Source organism: Odocoileus virginianus, chromosome 9, assembly GCF_023699985.2.
Source record: "Odocoileus virginianus isolate 20LAN1187 ecotype Illinois chromosome 9, Ovbor_1.2, whole genome shotgun sequence".
In the NCBI taxonomy this organism is placed as follows: domain Eukaryota; kingdom Metazoa; phylum Chordata; class Mammalia; order Artiodactyla; family Cervidae; genus Odocoileus; species Odocoileus virginianus.
Window position 1 is genome coordinate 67,314,802 of NC_069682.1, and position 16,460 is coordinate 67,331,261.

Sequence of the window (16,460 nt, forward strand, 5' to 3'; positions counted from 1 at the left end):
AGGAAGCCCAGAGCACTGCAGGGGCAAGAGCCAAAAGTGGTCGCTCCAGGGAAAAGCTGGGCTTTCAGGATCTATAGACTCTGGGTGAGCTGCTGAGCCTTCCTGACCTTTAAAGCACCCAGAAGTTGCTGGTGTGGGTGGAGTTACCCACCCTCAAGTTTGAGAGTTCAGAGAGACCAGGGAACAGAGAAGCCTCCTTTGGATGTCAGAGGGGGCCAAAAGCCTCCCATGGACCACAGGTCTTCAGGGCCAGAGACCCTTTACCCCTGCCCATCTTTAAAGACACATCTCAGCCAGATCTAAACTAGACAGCAGAAGAGAACAGAGGGGCCTCAGAGGAGGGTGAGGTAGACGCATCAGACCACATGGTCGCTGAACAGAACTGCAGCTGCAAGAGACCAGCTAACACCTGAATTTTAAAAGTGATAGTGGGCGGTAAGAAGAGACAAGAACCTATCACACACACACACACACACACACACACACACACACACACACACAATTAGAACTTAAAAACAAAAACTTTGAGCTTACCAAAAAAAAAAACAAAACACGTACACACACACAGATGAATTAAAGGAAAGGATGTCATTTTTGAGCCCTGAATCAGAAACCTGGAAGATCAAGTATAAGAAACATCTTAAAGCTTAGAGAAAAAAGAAAACCAGGTAAAAGTCATATGGGAAAAGATAAAAGATTTAGGGGAAAGATCCAGGAATCCTAACATGCAAAGACACAGGTTCCAGATGGAGACAAAATAGGAGTAGGAGAAGAGGCAAAAATCAAACTCAGACCAGAAGATTTCCCTGAACTGAGGAAAGGTGTAGATAGCCTGTACAGTCCACGGAAACAAAAAGCACTGCTGGCTAAGAAATTATTCACATGATAGAATGGGAGAAGATAATTGCACATGAAGCCGCTGACAAAGGTTTACTCTCCAAAATATACAAACAGCTCACACAGCTCAATACCAGAAAAACAAACAACCCAATCAAAAAATGGGCATTAGACCCAAACAGACATTTCTCCAAAGAAGACACACAGATGCCTAATAAACACATGAGAAAATGCTCAACACTGCTTATTATTTAGAGAAATGCAAATCAAAACTACACTGAGGTATCACCTCACACCAGTCAGAATGGCCATCATCAAAAAATCTACAAACAACATATGCTGGAGAGGATATGGAGAAAGGGGAACATGGGACCCTCTTGCACTGTTGATAAGAACATAAATTGATACAGCCAGTATGGAGAACATTATGGAGATTTCTTTAAAAACTAGGAATAAAACTACCATATGACCCAGCAAATGACCCAGCAATCCCACTATTGGGCACATAACCTGAGAAAACCACAATTCTAAAAGACACGTGTACCACAGTGTTGATTGCTGTGCTATTTACAATAGACAAGACATGGACGCAACCTAAATGTCCATCGACAGATTAATGGATAAAGTGATTGTGGTACATATAAGATATACAATGGAATGTTACTCGGCCACAAAAAGGAACATATTTGAGTCAGTTCTAGTGAGGTGGATGAGCCTAGAGACTGTTACACAGAGTGAAAGTAAGTCAGAAAGAGAGAAACAAATATGACATATTAACCATAAATATCAAATCTAGAAAAATGGTACTGATGAGCCTACTTGCAGGGCAGCAATAGAGACACAAACATAGAGAAGAGACTTATGGATATAGCAGCATGGGGGATGAGAGGGTGAGATGAACTGAGAGCTGCACTGAAACATATTTATTACTACACATAAAACAGGAGAGGGTGTGGAGAAAAGGGAACCCTCTTACACTGTTGGTGGGAATGCAAACTAGTACAGCCACTACGGAGAACAGTGTGGAGATTTCTTAAAAAGCTGGAAATAGAACTGCCATATGACCCAGCAATCCCACTTCTGGGCATACACACCGAGGAAACCAGATCTGAAAGAGACACGTGCACCCCAATGTTCATCACAGCACTGTTTATAATTGCCAGGACATGGAAGCAACCTAGATGCCCATCAGCAGACGAATGGATGAGGAAGCTGTGGTACATATACACCATGGACTATTACTCAGCCGTTAAAAAGAATTCATTTGAATCAGTTCTAATGAGATGGATGAAACTGGAGCCCATTATACAGAGCGAAGTAAGCCAGAAAGATAAAGAACATTATAGCATACTAACACATATATATGGAATTTAGAAAGATGGTAATGATAACCCTATATGCAAAACAGAAAAAGAGACTCAGATGTATAGAACAGACTTTTGGACTCTGTGGGAGAAGGCGAGGGTGGGATGTTTCAAGAGAACAGCATCGAAACATGTATATTATCTATAGTGAAACAGATCACCAGCCCAGGTGGGATGCATGAGACAAGTGCTCGGGCCTGGTGCACTGGGAAGACCCAGAGGGATCGGGTGGAGAGGGAGGTGGGAGGGGGGATTGGGATGGGGAATACATGTAACTCCATGGCTGATTCATGTCAATGTATGACAAAACCCACTTCAATATTGTAAAGTAATTAGCCTCCAACTAATAAAAATAAATGAAAAAAAAAAAAAAAAAACAGGTAGCCAGCGGGAATCTGCTGTATGATTCAGGGAGCTCAACCCAGTGCTCTGTGACAACCTAGAGGGGTGGGATGCAATGGGAGGGAGGTTCAAGAAGGAGGAGACATAAGTATACCTATGGCTGATTCATGTTGATACGTGGCAGAAACCAGCACAACACTATAAAGCAATTATCCTCCAATTACAATTAATTTTTTAAATTAGACACATGATAGGTTAGAAGAAAGATGCATAAGGATAAGCAAGAACTCACCATCACTATGGTGAGCCAGTAGACAGATGACGATGTATATGAGCCACAAAAATAGCTGCTGTTTCACCTCTGCCCTCAAAAGTCTCCCACAAGAATCTCTCTTGTGGCCCACAGTAACAAGAAGTATACATGTAAGAGAATTTGTAAAATGTAGTTCAGCCTAGCCAAGTTCACATATATCAAAGCCACTACAACCAGCCAAGGCTGAAAGAGCTAAACAGATCCCCTTAGCTCCATTTTCACTGAGTGGCTTCTGGTCAAGCCGAGCAAGCCAGTGGTACGATGGCGTAGACACTTCTGCCCTATGTGGGACTCTTTCATGGGCAACTGTTATCTCAGAGCTCCCCTGTCAAGCTGCCAGAGACAGTATTAGTCGTAGATTATGATGCGATGGTTTCCCTGCCCAGGCCTGCTTCCTCCCATTTCCTTTCACAGGTGTTACAACACCATAAATCTGTCTCTGCATCTGCATCTCAGAAATTCCAACCCACATAAAACACTGTTAAAGCAGCTATTATAATTATGCTCAAGGACTCAAAAGAAAATATGCTTCTGAAAAAAATGAACAAATAGAGAATTTCAACAGATGAATAGACATTACAAAACAGTACCAAATGAACATTCTAGAACTAAAAATTACCATAGTTGGATTTTTTTTTTTTAAGTTCACTGGATGGCTTTAACAAGAGATTGAAGGTGACAGAGTCAATATACTTGAAATTAGGTAGAAGTTATCCAATCTGAAGAGCAGAAAGAAAAAGGCTAAAAAAATTTTAAGAGCCTCAGGGATCTGTGGAACAATACTAAAAGGTTTAACATAAGTGGGGTCCCAGAAGAAGGAGAAAAGGGGACCAAAAAAAAAGAAGTTTTTTAAAGAAATAATGGCCAGGGACTTGACTGGTGGTCCAGTGGTTAAGAATCCACCTTCCAGTGCAGGGGACACAGGTTTGCGTCCTGGTAAGGAACTAGGATTTCACGTGCTGCAGGGCAACCGAACCTGTTGCACCACAACCGGAGAACTGGCGAGCTGCAACTATAGAGCTCACGCGCTCCGGAGCCCACGCGTCACAACTCGAGGGAAGCCCATGCATCACAATGAAAGGTCCCGCATGATGCAACTAAGACCTGACACAGCCAAATAAATATTTTTTAAAAAAGAAAGAATGGCCAAAATTTTCCCACTTAGGTGACAGTTATAAATTTACAGAGTCAAGCTCAAGCCCCAAGCAGGAAAAAAATTACAAAAAAAAAAAAAAAACCAATAAAAAAAAAACCCCACATGTGGATATTTCACACCAAACTTCTGAAAATTAGAGACAAAGAAAATATCATTAAAGCAGCCAGAGAAAAACTGCACACAGCTGGCAGCAGTGATTTGAATGACTTCTGACTTCACATCAGATGTTAATGGAGGGCAAAAGACAATTGATGGGACTTCCCTGGCAGCCCAGTGGTTAAGAATCTGCCTTCCAATGCAGGAGATGCAAACTCAAGCCCTGGTAGAGAAACTAGGATCCCACATGCTGCAAGACTAAGCCCACCCACTGCAACAAAAGATCCACAGTGAAGATTACACATGCCACAACGAAGACCCAAGAGTCAAAAATAAATAAATAAAGTAAGTATTTTTAAAGAAACAATCTGTAGAGTGATGAAGGAAAAGTCATCAACTCAGAATCCTAAACCCACCAAAATATACTCCAAAAATAAATATATTGCTGCACAAGACATTACTGCAAACTAGTGGCTTTAAAATAACACATGTTCACTACGTCACAGTGGGTCAGGAATCAGGATGGCTCAGCTGACTCCTCTATAAGGTACCATCAAGGTGTCAACCAGGGCTCAGTCCTCATCTGGAAGCTTGACTAACCGCAATGAATCCTCTTCCAAACTCACTTAGGTTGGTGGCAAAATTCATTTCTGAGAGTCTGTAAGATGAGGCCCTCCTCAGCACCTAGATGCCACCTACAATTTCTTGCCCTGGCAGCTTGCTTGCTCAGAGCCAGCAAGTGAATGAGAAAGTCTAGAGTCAGCTAACAAAACAGTCTTTTATAATGTAACGTAATCATGGGAGTGGCAGCCTGTCACTTTGCCATGTTTTTCTGCTTAGAAGCAAATCACAGGTCCCACCCACGCTCACAGGGAGGGAGTCTATAAACACAGGAACACCAGAAGCTGGGGCTTCCTGAGAGTCACCTCAGGGTCTGTCCACCACAATGAATGGGAAATAAAAGACTAAGATAATTCATTGCCAGCAGACTGCATTACAAGGAAAGTGAAAGTGGCTAAGTCAGTCTAACTCTTTGTGACCCCATGGATTTCTCCAGGCCAGAATACTGGAGTGGGTAGCCTTTCCCTTCTCTAGGGGGTCTTTCCAACCCAGGGATTGAACCCAGGTCTCCTGCATTGCAGGCAGATTCTTTACCAGCTGAACCACAGGGAAGCCAAAGAATACGGGTGTGGGTAGCCTACCCCTTCTCCAGGGGATCTTCCTGATCAAGGGATCAAACCCAGGTCTCCCAAATTGCAGGCAGATTCTTCACCAACTGAGCTAAGGAATGGAATGTGTGTGTTAGTCACTCAGTCATGTCCGACTCTTTGCAATCTCATGGGCTAAAGCCCACTGGGCTCCTCTGTCCACAGAATTCTCCAGGCAAGAATACTGTAGAGGGTTGCCACTCCCTTCTTCAGGGGATCTTTCTGACCCAGGGGTGGAAGCCAGGTCTCCTGCATTGCAGGCAAGTTCTTACCTCCTGAGCCACCAGGGAAGCCCATGACATGGAATTCTATTACTAAATGCAGTTCATCAAGTGAAACGAAATGACATCGATGGAACTTCACATCTTCAAGAAGGAATGAAAATCCCTGGAACTATTAAATATATAATATAATATTAAAATATTATATTCTTCTTAATTTCTTAGCAGAAGGCATCTGAACACTTAAGGTAAAAATTATACCACTGTATTGTAGGTTTATAATGTAATATTGTGATAAATATAGCATAAAAGTTGAGGGAGCAGTAAACTGTTAATTTTGTGTGAAATGGTAAAATACATAAATAAATAAATTTTGTGTAAAATTGAAATGTGGCCAAAGTTCAGATAGTGTGGTCACCAAGCAACTGCTTTAAAAAATGAAAAATGAAAAACGTATAGCTAAAAAGCGAAACGAAGCAAAGTCGCTCAGACGTGTCCAACTCTTTGCCACCCTATGGCCTGTAGCATACCAGGCTTCCCCGTCCATGGGGATTTTCCAGGCAAGAACACTGGAGTGGGTTACCATTTCCTTCTTAATAAATTAAAATGGAGCTTTAAAAATTATTTACTTAACCCAAAAGAAGACAGAAAAAGTGGAACACAGAAGCTGAGAAAGACAAGTAGTAAAACTGTAAATATATATCAAATCATATCTATAATTACAGTATCTTAAAAGACTAAATGCTCCAATTAAAAGTTAGCAGATAAGGGGGATTTCCCTGGTGGTCCAGTGGTTAAGACTTCACCTTCCAATGCAGGAGGTGTGAGTTCAGGCCCTAGTCATGAAGATAAGATTCCACATGCCTCATGGCCAAAAAACCAAAACATAAAATAGAAGCAATGTTGTAATAAATTCAAGACTTTTAAAATGGTCCACATTAAAAAACAAAAATCTTTAGAAAAAAGTTAGCAGATAAGGTCAGAATGGATTAAAAAAGAAAAACAGCAAAACAGGCTATATTTTGACTACAAGACCAACTTTAAATATAATAATATAGGTAGATGAAAGGAAATGAATGACAAAAGATACATTATACAGCATACAATCAGGGCACAAAAAGGAGGAGATGTCAAGACAAAGGGTAATATAAGATTTTAAAAGGGACATTTCATGAGAGTAAAATGGTCCATTTTCATCAGGATATAAAAATTATAATTACATCTAATGATAGAGCTTCAAAATACATGAAAAAATTTGACAAAATCTATCACTCCACTTAGAAATTGATGGAACAACTAGAGCTTTAAATCATTAAAAATTCAAAAGATTTGAACAATGTCATAAACCACCTGGACCTGATTTATATTTATAGAATACCATAACCAAAAATAGCAGAATATATATTTTTTTCAAACACTCATGGTACTATTCACCAAGATAGAATGTATCCTGGGCCATAAAACAAGTCTCAGTAAAATTAAATTGAAGTGATACAGAGTGCATTTTCTGTCCATGATGGAATTAAATTTTAAATTGATAGCATTTAAACATATAGAAAAAATAAGTCTTTGAATATTAAGCAATAAACTTATAATAATATTGAGTCAATGAAGAAATCATAAGGAAAATTTTTCAACATTTTTATATGTATAGTAAAAAATATAATACATCAAAATTTGTGGGATGCAGCTAAAGCAATGTTTAGTGGGAACATCATAATATAAATATTTATATTAGAAAATCAAATAGACATAAAATAAATTAAGTTTCCACCTCAAGAAACCAGAAAAACATGCGCAAAGCAAACCCAAAGTTAGCAGAAATGGTTTTTATTTAAGAGCAGAAATTTTCAAGATGGAATATAAAGAAAATTAACAAAGTCAAAAGCTGGTTCTTTGAAAAGATCAATAAAATTAATAGTCCCCTAGCTTGATTGACAAAGAAGAGATAAAATACAAATTACCAATATCAGGAATGAAAGAAGAGACAGCCTTACAAATACTATAGACAGTAAAAGAATAACAATAAAATATTAAAGATAAGATTATGCTAAAAATTATTTAGATAATCTACATCAAACACACAAATGCCTTGAAAAATACAATTTAACAAAATTGATATAAAATAAAATAGAAAATCTAAATAGTCACATACCTAATAAGAAATCAAATCAATAATTAAAAACCTTCTGATACATCCACATAGAAAACCTTCCCACAAAGCAAACTTCACATTGTGAATTTTATTAAGAAAGAATTAACTTTCATCTTACTAAAAATCAGAAAATGGAAAAGAACACTTTCCAACTCATTTTGTGAGACTAATGTAACCCCAATAACAAACCCAGCAAAAAATCTTTTAATTTCAAACCTATGTCCTTTATGAACACAGATACAAAAATTCTCAACAGAATATTAGCAATTAGAATCCAACAATATAAAAAACAAAATTATGACATATTGGGTGTATCCTTGGACTCTCAGCTTGGTTTAACATATGCAATGCCAATCAATGTAATTAACCATATTAACAGAATAAAAAGAAGAAACAAACTTACTCAAATAGATTCAGGAAAACCATTTGAAAAAAATTAATCAACAGCCATTCATTTAGAAAAAAATCTCCCAGCAAACCAGAATTAAAAGGAACTTTCAATCTAATAAATGGCAGCTTCAAAAACCCTCTGTTAACATTTTACTTAAATATTGAATGAATATTCCTCCTAAGATTAAGGATAAGGCAAGGATATCCATTTTCTCCACTTCTATTTCACACTGTATCAGAGGGTCTAGCCAGTGAAGTAAGACAAGAAAAAGAAGTTAAAAGATATATCAATACAAATTGAAGAAAGATGTAAAACTCTTTATTCATAAATGAATGACTGTTTACATAGGAAACCTTAAGAAATCTGCAAAACATCTAGGACTAATAAATTAGCAAACTTGTAGATACAAGGACACTATACAAAAATCAATTGTCTTTTTATATTTTAGCAAATGAAACATTGGAAAGTGAAATGAGAAAAGCAATCTCATTTACTCTGTCAAAAAATATTAAATACCCAGGAATAAATTTAACAAAGGACATTACCTCTACATTAAAAACCTCTACATCAAAACTATATTAAAATTACACTAGACAGTCTCTTCAATAAGTGGTGCTGTGAAAACTGGACAGTACAGGTAAAAGAATGAAATTAGAACACTCCCTAACACCTTCCCTTGTGGCTCAGCTGGTAAAGAATCTGCCTGCAACATGGGAGACCTGGGTTCAGTCTCTGGGTTGGGAAGATCCCCTGGAGAAGGAAAAGGCTACCCACTCCAGTATTCTGGCCTGGAGAATTCCATGGACTGCATAGTCCATGGGGTCACAAAGAGTCAGACACGACTGAGTGACTTTCACTTCACTTCACTAACACCATAGACAAAAATAAACACAAAATGAATTAAAGACCTAAATCTAAGGTGAGACACTATAAAACTCTTAGAGGAAAATATAGGCAGAACACTTTTTGACTGAAATCACAGCAAGATCTTTTTTGACCTACCTCCTACAGTAATGAAAATAAAAACAAAAATAAACAATGGAAACTAATTAAACTTAAAAGCTTTTGCAAAGCAAAGGAAACCATAAACAAGACAAAAAGCCAACCCTCAGAATGTGAGAAAATATTTGCAACTGATAAAGAATTAGCCTCTAAAATATACAAACAGTTCATGCAATTTAATAATAATAATAAAAAAAAAAAAAACTCAAGTGTGCTTCCCTCCCAGCTCAGTCGGGTAAAGAACCTGCCTGCCAATGCAGGAGACCTGGATTCAAGTCCTGGGTCGGGAAGATCCCCTGGAGAAGGAAATGGCAACCCACTCCAGTACTCTTGCTTGGAAAATGCCATGGATGGAGGAGCCTGGTAGGCTTCAGTCAATGGGATCACAAAGAGTTGGACACAACTGAGCGACTTCACCCACTCACTCATACAAACAGCTCATGAAATTTAATATAAAAAAAAAACTCAATCAAAAAATGGGGGAAAGAACTAAATAGACGTTTCTCCAAAGAAGACAGACAGATGACCAACAAACACATGAAAAGATCACTAATTATTAGCGAAATGCAAATCGCATAGTCAGAATAGCCATCATCAAAAAATCTACAATGAATGCTGGAGAGGGTGTGGAGAAAAGGGAACTCTCTTACACCAATGGTGGGAATGTAAGTTGATATAAACACCATGGAGAACACTATGGAGGTTCCTTAGAAAACTAAAAAGAGGACTGTCATATGACCCAGCAATCCCATTCCTGGGCATATACCTAGAGAAAATCATAATTCAAAAAATACGTGCACCCCAATGTTCATTGCAGCACTATTTACAATAGCCAGGACATGGACGCAACTTAAATGTCCATCAGCAGAGGAATGGAGAAAGATGTGATACATATATACAATGGAATGCTAGCCATTAAAAGTAATGAAAGTATGCCATTTGCAGAGACCTTAGGTGGACCTAGAGACTGTCGTACAGAGTAAAGTAAGCCAGAAAGAGAAAAACAAATACTGTCTAAAAGCATTTATATGTGGCATCTATAAAATGATACAGATGAACCTATTTGCAAAGCAGAAATAGAGATACAGATGTAGAGAACAAATGTATAGACAACAAGAGAGGAAAGGGGAGGCAGTGAATGGGGAGACTGGGATTGACAGGCGGCACTAGTGGTAAAGAATCTGATCGCCAGTGCAGGAGACTTAAGAGACACGGATTTCACCCCTGGGTTGGGACGATCCCTTGGAGGAGGGAATGGCAACCCTCCAGCATTCTCGCCTAGAGAATTACATGGACAGAGAAACCTGGTGGGCTTCGGTCCATAGGATCACGAAGAATCGGACACGACTGAAGCAACTTAGCACAGCACATACATATTACTACGTTTAAAATAGGCAACTAATGAGAACCTACTATATAGCACAGGGAACTCTACTCAATGCTCTATGGTGACCTAAATAGAAGGAAGTTGAAAAAAGAGGGGACATAGGTATACATATAGCTGATTCAATTTGCCTACACCAGAAACTAACACAACATTATAAAGCAATTATATTCCAATAAAAATATATTTTAAAAATAGAGAAAAATTACACTAAATACTACAAACACTGAGAGAAATTAAAGAAGATCTAAACAAATGGAGATATATACCAAATATATCAATTGGAATACTTAGTGTTTTTAAGGTGTCAGTTATCTCCATATTTAATGCAATCTCAACCATAATCCAATCAGTCCATTTTGTAGAATTTGACAAACTGATTCTAATATTTATATAGAAATACAAAAGACCTACCAACATCCAAAGCAATCTTGAAAGAGGAAAAATTGATGGGAATTTGCTGACGATCCAGTGGTTAGGACTCGGCCCTTTTATCGCCATGGACCTGAATTCGATCCCTGGTGGGAAACTAAGATCACACAGGCCAAGATGCACAGCCCCAGGGGACTGGATGGGAGAGAAAAAAAACAAACTGGAAGAAGACTAACACAATTTGACTGAAAGAATCACCATGAAGTGACAGTAATCAAGACATTGGATCAATGGCATTTGTATTGTTTTAGAATTTCAGCCACTCTGTTGTGTCCGACTCTTTGCGACCCCATGAACAGCACCACAGCAGGCTTCCCTGTTTTTCGCCATCTCCCAGTTTGCTCAAACTCATGTCCATAGAGTCAGTGTTGCCATCCAACCATCTCATCCTCTGTCATCCCCTTCTCCTCCTGCCTTCAGTCTTTCCCAGCATCAGGGTCTTTTCTAATGAGTCAGTTCTTCACATCAGGTGGCCAAAGTATTGACGCTTCAGCTTCAGCATCAATCCTTCCAATGACTATTCAGGGTTGATGTCTTTAGGATTGATTGTTTGATCTCCTCGCAGTCCAAGGAACTCTCAAGAGTCTTCTCCATTACCACAATTCAAAGCCATCAATTCTTCAGCACTAGCCTTCTTTATGGTCCAACTCTCATATCTGTACAAGACTACTGGAAAACCATAGGTTTGACTACACAGACCTTTGTCAGCAAAGTAGTCTCTTCTTTCTAATACGCTATCTAGGTTTGTCATAGCTTTTCTTCCAAGGAGCAAGCGTCTTTTAATTTCATGGCTTCAGTCACTGTCTGCAGTGATTTTGGAGCCCAAGAAAATAAACGTCATAAAGACAGACAAATAGCTCAATGCAACAGACAGCTCAGAAATATATCCTTATTTATAGGGTCATTTGACTTTTTTTAATTTTTGGCCACTCCACTAGGTATGTGGGATCTTAGTTCCCCGACCAGAAATCAAACTATTCTCCCTACAGCGGGAGCTCAGAGCCTTAACCACTGAATGACCTGGGAAGTCCCTGGGTCAGTTCACTTCAGTTCAGTCTCTCTGTCATGTCCGACTCTTTGCGATCCCATGGACTGCAGTATGCCAGGCTTCCCTGTCCATCACCAACTCCTAGAGCTTGCTCAAACTCATGTCCATCAAATTGATGATGCCATCCAACCATCTCATCCTCTGTCATCCCCTTCTCCATGAGAACCCCATGAACAGTATGGGTCATTTTATTTTTGACAAAAACAAAAAAACAATCCAACAAAGAAAGGAAGATGCTTTCAATGTATTTTCCTGAGACAGCTGGATAACCAGTATGGAAAAATAGTGACTGTCAACCCTTACCTCCTCACACCTTGTACAAAAGTTACATGAAGATGACTCATGGACCTAAACATAAAAGTTAAAACTATAAAATTTCTAGAAGAAAATGTAAATCTTCTTCTTAACTAGGGACTAGGCTTCTTTGGCAGGCTTCTTAGGGAAGACTTAGAAAGCAATAATCATTTAAAAAATCATAAAAGAAAAAATTATAAATTAGACTTATCAAAATGTAAAGTTTCCACTCATCAAAAGACACCTTTAAGAAAATGAATACACAACTCTCAGGACTGGAAAAAAATGCACAAAACATATATAGCTGACAAACAGCCAGAGTAGTCAGAGTATATTTTTTAAAACCCTCCTGCAACCAACAATACTAAATTTTAAAGTCTACTTTGAAATGGTAAGAACTTTTAAATAATTTAACAAGCACTTCATAAGGAAAAATATGAGTGGCTCATATGCACATGAAAACATGTTCAACATCTTCAGTCATCAGGGAAAAGCAAATTAAATTCACAATGAGATCCCTTTGCACATTTACCAAAATGAATATATTTAAAGACTAACAATACGGATGGTTGTTAAGAATGTGGCGTGATCAGGACTCACCTCCTATTGAGGCGAGTGGAAAATGGTATGTTTGGGGGAAAGATCCGTCAGTATTTCATGAAACTAAACATGTACCCACCCTACGACCAGCCATCTCACTCCTAACTATTTACACAAGAGAAAGAAAGCACATCTCTACAAAAAGACTTTTACACAAATGTTCATAGCAGCTTAATTCATAATAAACAGAAAATGAAAACAGCTCAGAAGAATGGATGAACACACTATGATGCAGTCATAAAATAAGATCCTACTGGGACTTCCCTGTGGTTCAGTGGTTAAGAATCTGCCTGCCAGTTCGGGGGATATGAGTTCAATCCCTGGTCAGGGAAGATCCCACATGCCATGAAACAACTACATCAGTGCACCACATATACTGAGCCCGAGCTCTAGAGCCCGTGAGCTGCAACTACTGAACTCACATACCACAAAACTGCTGAAGCCCAAATGCACAGAACTTGTGCTCTGCAAAAAGAGAAGCCAACACAATGAGAAACCCCAACACCACAAGGAAAAGTAGTCCCCTCTCCCCTCAACTAGAGAAAACCCAAGCAGAACAATGAGGACATTTAATTTAAAAAAATAGGATACTACTGAGCAATGGAAAGGGACAAAAAATATAAATAAATCTCAAAATATTATGAAGAGTGAAAGAAGCTTTACTAAAAAGTGTTTATGCTATATTTCATTTAAATGAAATTCTAGAACAGAAAAAATCATGAAAAATTATTGTCATGAAAAGACCAGGGGCATGGAATGGGATTGATTGGGAAGGATCATGAGAGAACTTTCTGGGGTTGATGGTAATATCCTATAACTTAGTTGGGATTTGGTATACAGAAGTACATGAATTTGTCAAAACTTGTTGAAAGGTACACTTGAGATTCAAACAGTTCATTTTATATAAATTATATCTGAAAAAAAGCCTGTAAATAAATATTGAACAAAAATTAGTAATGTGACACTGAAGTGTATAGAAGTAAAGGGTATTGAAGTCTACAAACTTGAAATGCACCAAAAATAAGATGGATTAATAAAAGACAAATGAGTAGTTGGTAGATGGGCAAATACAGTAAAACTTCACTGTAAATATAGTTGCTAGGTGTATCAATGTTAATTGCATAATTCTTTCAATTTATCTATATATTTTACATTTTATAGAAAAAAAAATTTAGTGAAAAAAAGCCATAGCATCTCTGACCGAACAATTTCACTCCTGGGAATCTATCCCATAGTAGTGAAAGTGCTAGTCTATAATAACAGATGTATAAAAACATTTATTGCAATGTTCTTAGTGACCAAGAACTAGAAGCAGAGTGAATATCCATCAGTGAGTTCATCTGAATCAACTGTGGCATAACCACGCCATGAGCTACTACATGGACATTAAAAAGATGAATCAGAACTCCTCTAGGCAGTTAAAAGGAATTTCACTGAGATATTGTCAAGGAAGAAAAGCAAGTGTGAATATGATCCTATTTTTTAAAAAACCAATCACACACACTATGGAATTGTATATGTAAACAGAAAAATATTGAAGAACATGTATTAACTTGTTAACACAGCTTATAGGGAGAGGCTAAGATAAGGTGTTGAGTGCTGCTGCAGGGTTAAGGGGGGAAATCTTTGATCAAAACAGCATTAGGGAATTCCTTGGTAGTCCAATGGTTAGGGACTTGGAACTTCCACTACAGGGAGCATGGGTTTGATCCTTGGTCAGGGGAACTGGGGAACTAAGATCCTCCATGCCTCAGTACAAGGCAAAAAAAAAAAAAAAAAAATGTGTATCATCCCACTTAAGCTAAAGTGTCTACATGTATACCATGAGTGATACCAGAAGGATGGGAGCCAAGACATAGATAATGGTCAGTCATTCCAGGGTGGTAGAATTCCTAGGTAACTCTTATTTCCTTCCTTTTGTTGGAAGGAATGGAGGAAGCGGAGGAAGGAGGCTTTCACACTTTCCTCATCCTCACCTCCCATTCACCCCTCAACCCTTCTCCAACCCCATTCTTGCCGAGTCCTTATCTTATTTGACTCTCCAGTATTTCACCTGTTGATCCTGTCTCCCCGAAATACTCTTTCCCACCAACTACCACAACACCCTGGTCCCCACCCCTGCCTCTCTGTCCTTCACTTCTCCCATCAGCTTTGTGAAATCATCTTCCTCTCTCCATCCTTCCCACCATTTCTTTCTGGATTTTGTCCCGAGACTTTTCCTTTTCTCAATTTATAATAATTACAATCTATCTGCAACCATCTCCCAAGCTTCTCTCTTGTTGCTCCAACCAGACATCCCTATTTGGATATCCCACAAGCTCATCAGACTCAGCACGGCCAAAACTAACTTTATCATATCTCCCCCCAAACCTACTGCTTCTCCTCCTGCAAGCCCAGGCTCTGGACACTGCACACATCACTGCCCACCCAGTTGCTCAAGCCATCAGCTTGAGTATCATCCCTCACTTGTTCTCACCCCCACAACCAGTCACCCAGTGCTATCAATTCTACCTCCTGAAAGAAAGTGAAGTTGCTCAGTCATGCCTGACTCTTTGTGACCCCAGGGACTGTAGCCTACCAGGTTCCTCCATCCATGGGATTTTCCAGGCAAGAATACTGGAGTGGGTTGCCATTTCTTCCTCCAGGAGATCTTCCTAACTCAGGAATTGAACCAGGCTCTCCTGCATTGTAGGCAAACGCTTTACCATCTGAGCCACCAGGGAAGTCCTCCTTGGTCTCTATCAATTCCATCCTCTTGTCGGCCCCTCCACTATTACTACCTTGGTTCAGGCAGTGTATCTCTCTTCTGAATGACTGAAACAGCCTGTTAACTCATCTTTCCACTGCCTCTCACTCAATTCCCATGGAAACCAAAGAGATCTTTCTAAACCACAAATCTCATCACACCACTTCCTTGAGGCTTTCCCATTGCCCTTAAAACCAAGATCAAACTCTTCAATCATGACCCATTGGTTTAAGGATATGCTCAGCCTACCCCAACACACATCACCTCCAGCCCCTTTCTTCCATCTTCACCCCACACCTAAGGAGGGTGGATATGCTGTGGGGCCAGGCTCAAGGTCTAGGATGGTAAGCTAGTCTAGGGCACAGTTTGAAGAACTAAACACTTGGCAGAGGCGACTACCTGTCAGATGGACGAAAGTGGAAGAGGATGGAAGCTGCTTCTCCTAAAGGAACAGCTTGCCCTCTTCCACTTGTCCCTCTGACACTGTCAAGAGCTTGGGCAATGGGCCGGTTGGAGGTTACTGACCACAAAAAGAACAGCTGGAGTGGGGATGGAACCGCTTTTCTCTGGCTTTAAGGAAAAGCTTCGGCTCTGACCTTCTGAGTGTCCTCCATTTTAATTCCTAACACTGGAATATCAGAGCCTGGACCCATGCCCAGAGGGCTCCTTTGCTAGTGACCATCCTCTGCACATACACAGCACAGTGCTGGGCACAACAACTGTTTAATTAAATCTTATTCCTGGAGTGTACAGTACACCTGTCCCCTCAGCTCTGTGGATGAAAAATATCACCTGCCACATCAGTAAACAAAGGATGTTGTACCCATCAAGCCAGCAGCCACTGCCGCCACCCCTGACTGTGCACCCTGAT

General features: G+C 39.3%; 1 long non-coding RNA gene across 2 annotated transcripts in view; it reads right to left on the bottom strand.

Moving 5' to 3' along the window:
* LOC110149100 (uncharacterized) overlaps positions 1-16,460 on the bottom strand; it is a 66,381-nt gene that overhangs the window by 26,220 nt on the left and 23,701 nt on the right. Inside the window, exon 1 of one of the 2 annotated variants that reach the window (XR_002317349.2) lies at positions 2,836-3,156. The exons of the other annotated variant lie outside the window; for it this stretch is intronic. This is a non-coding gene — a long non-coding RNA (uncharacterized lncRNA). Of the gene's footprint in view, positions 1-2,835; positions 3,157-16,460 lie in introns of those variants that run through there. 2 annotated transcript variants of the gene reach the window in all.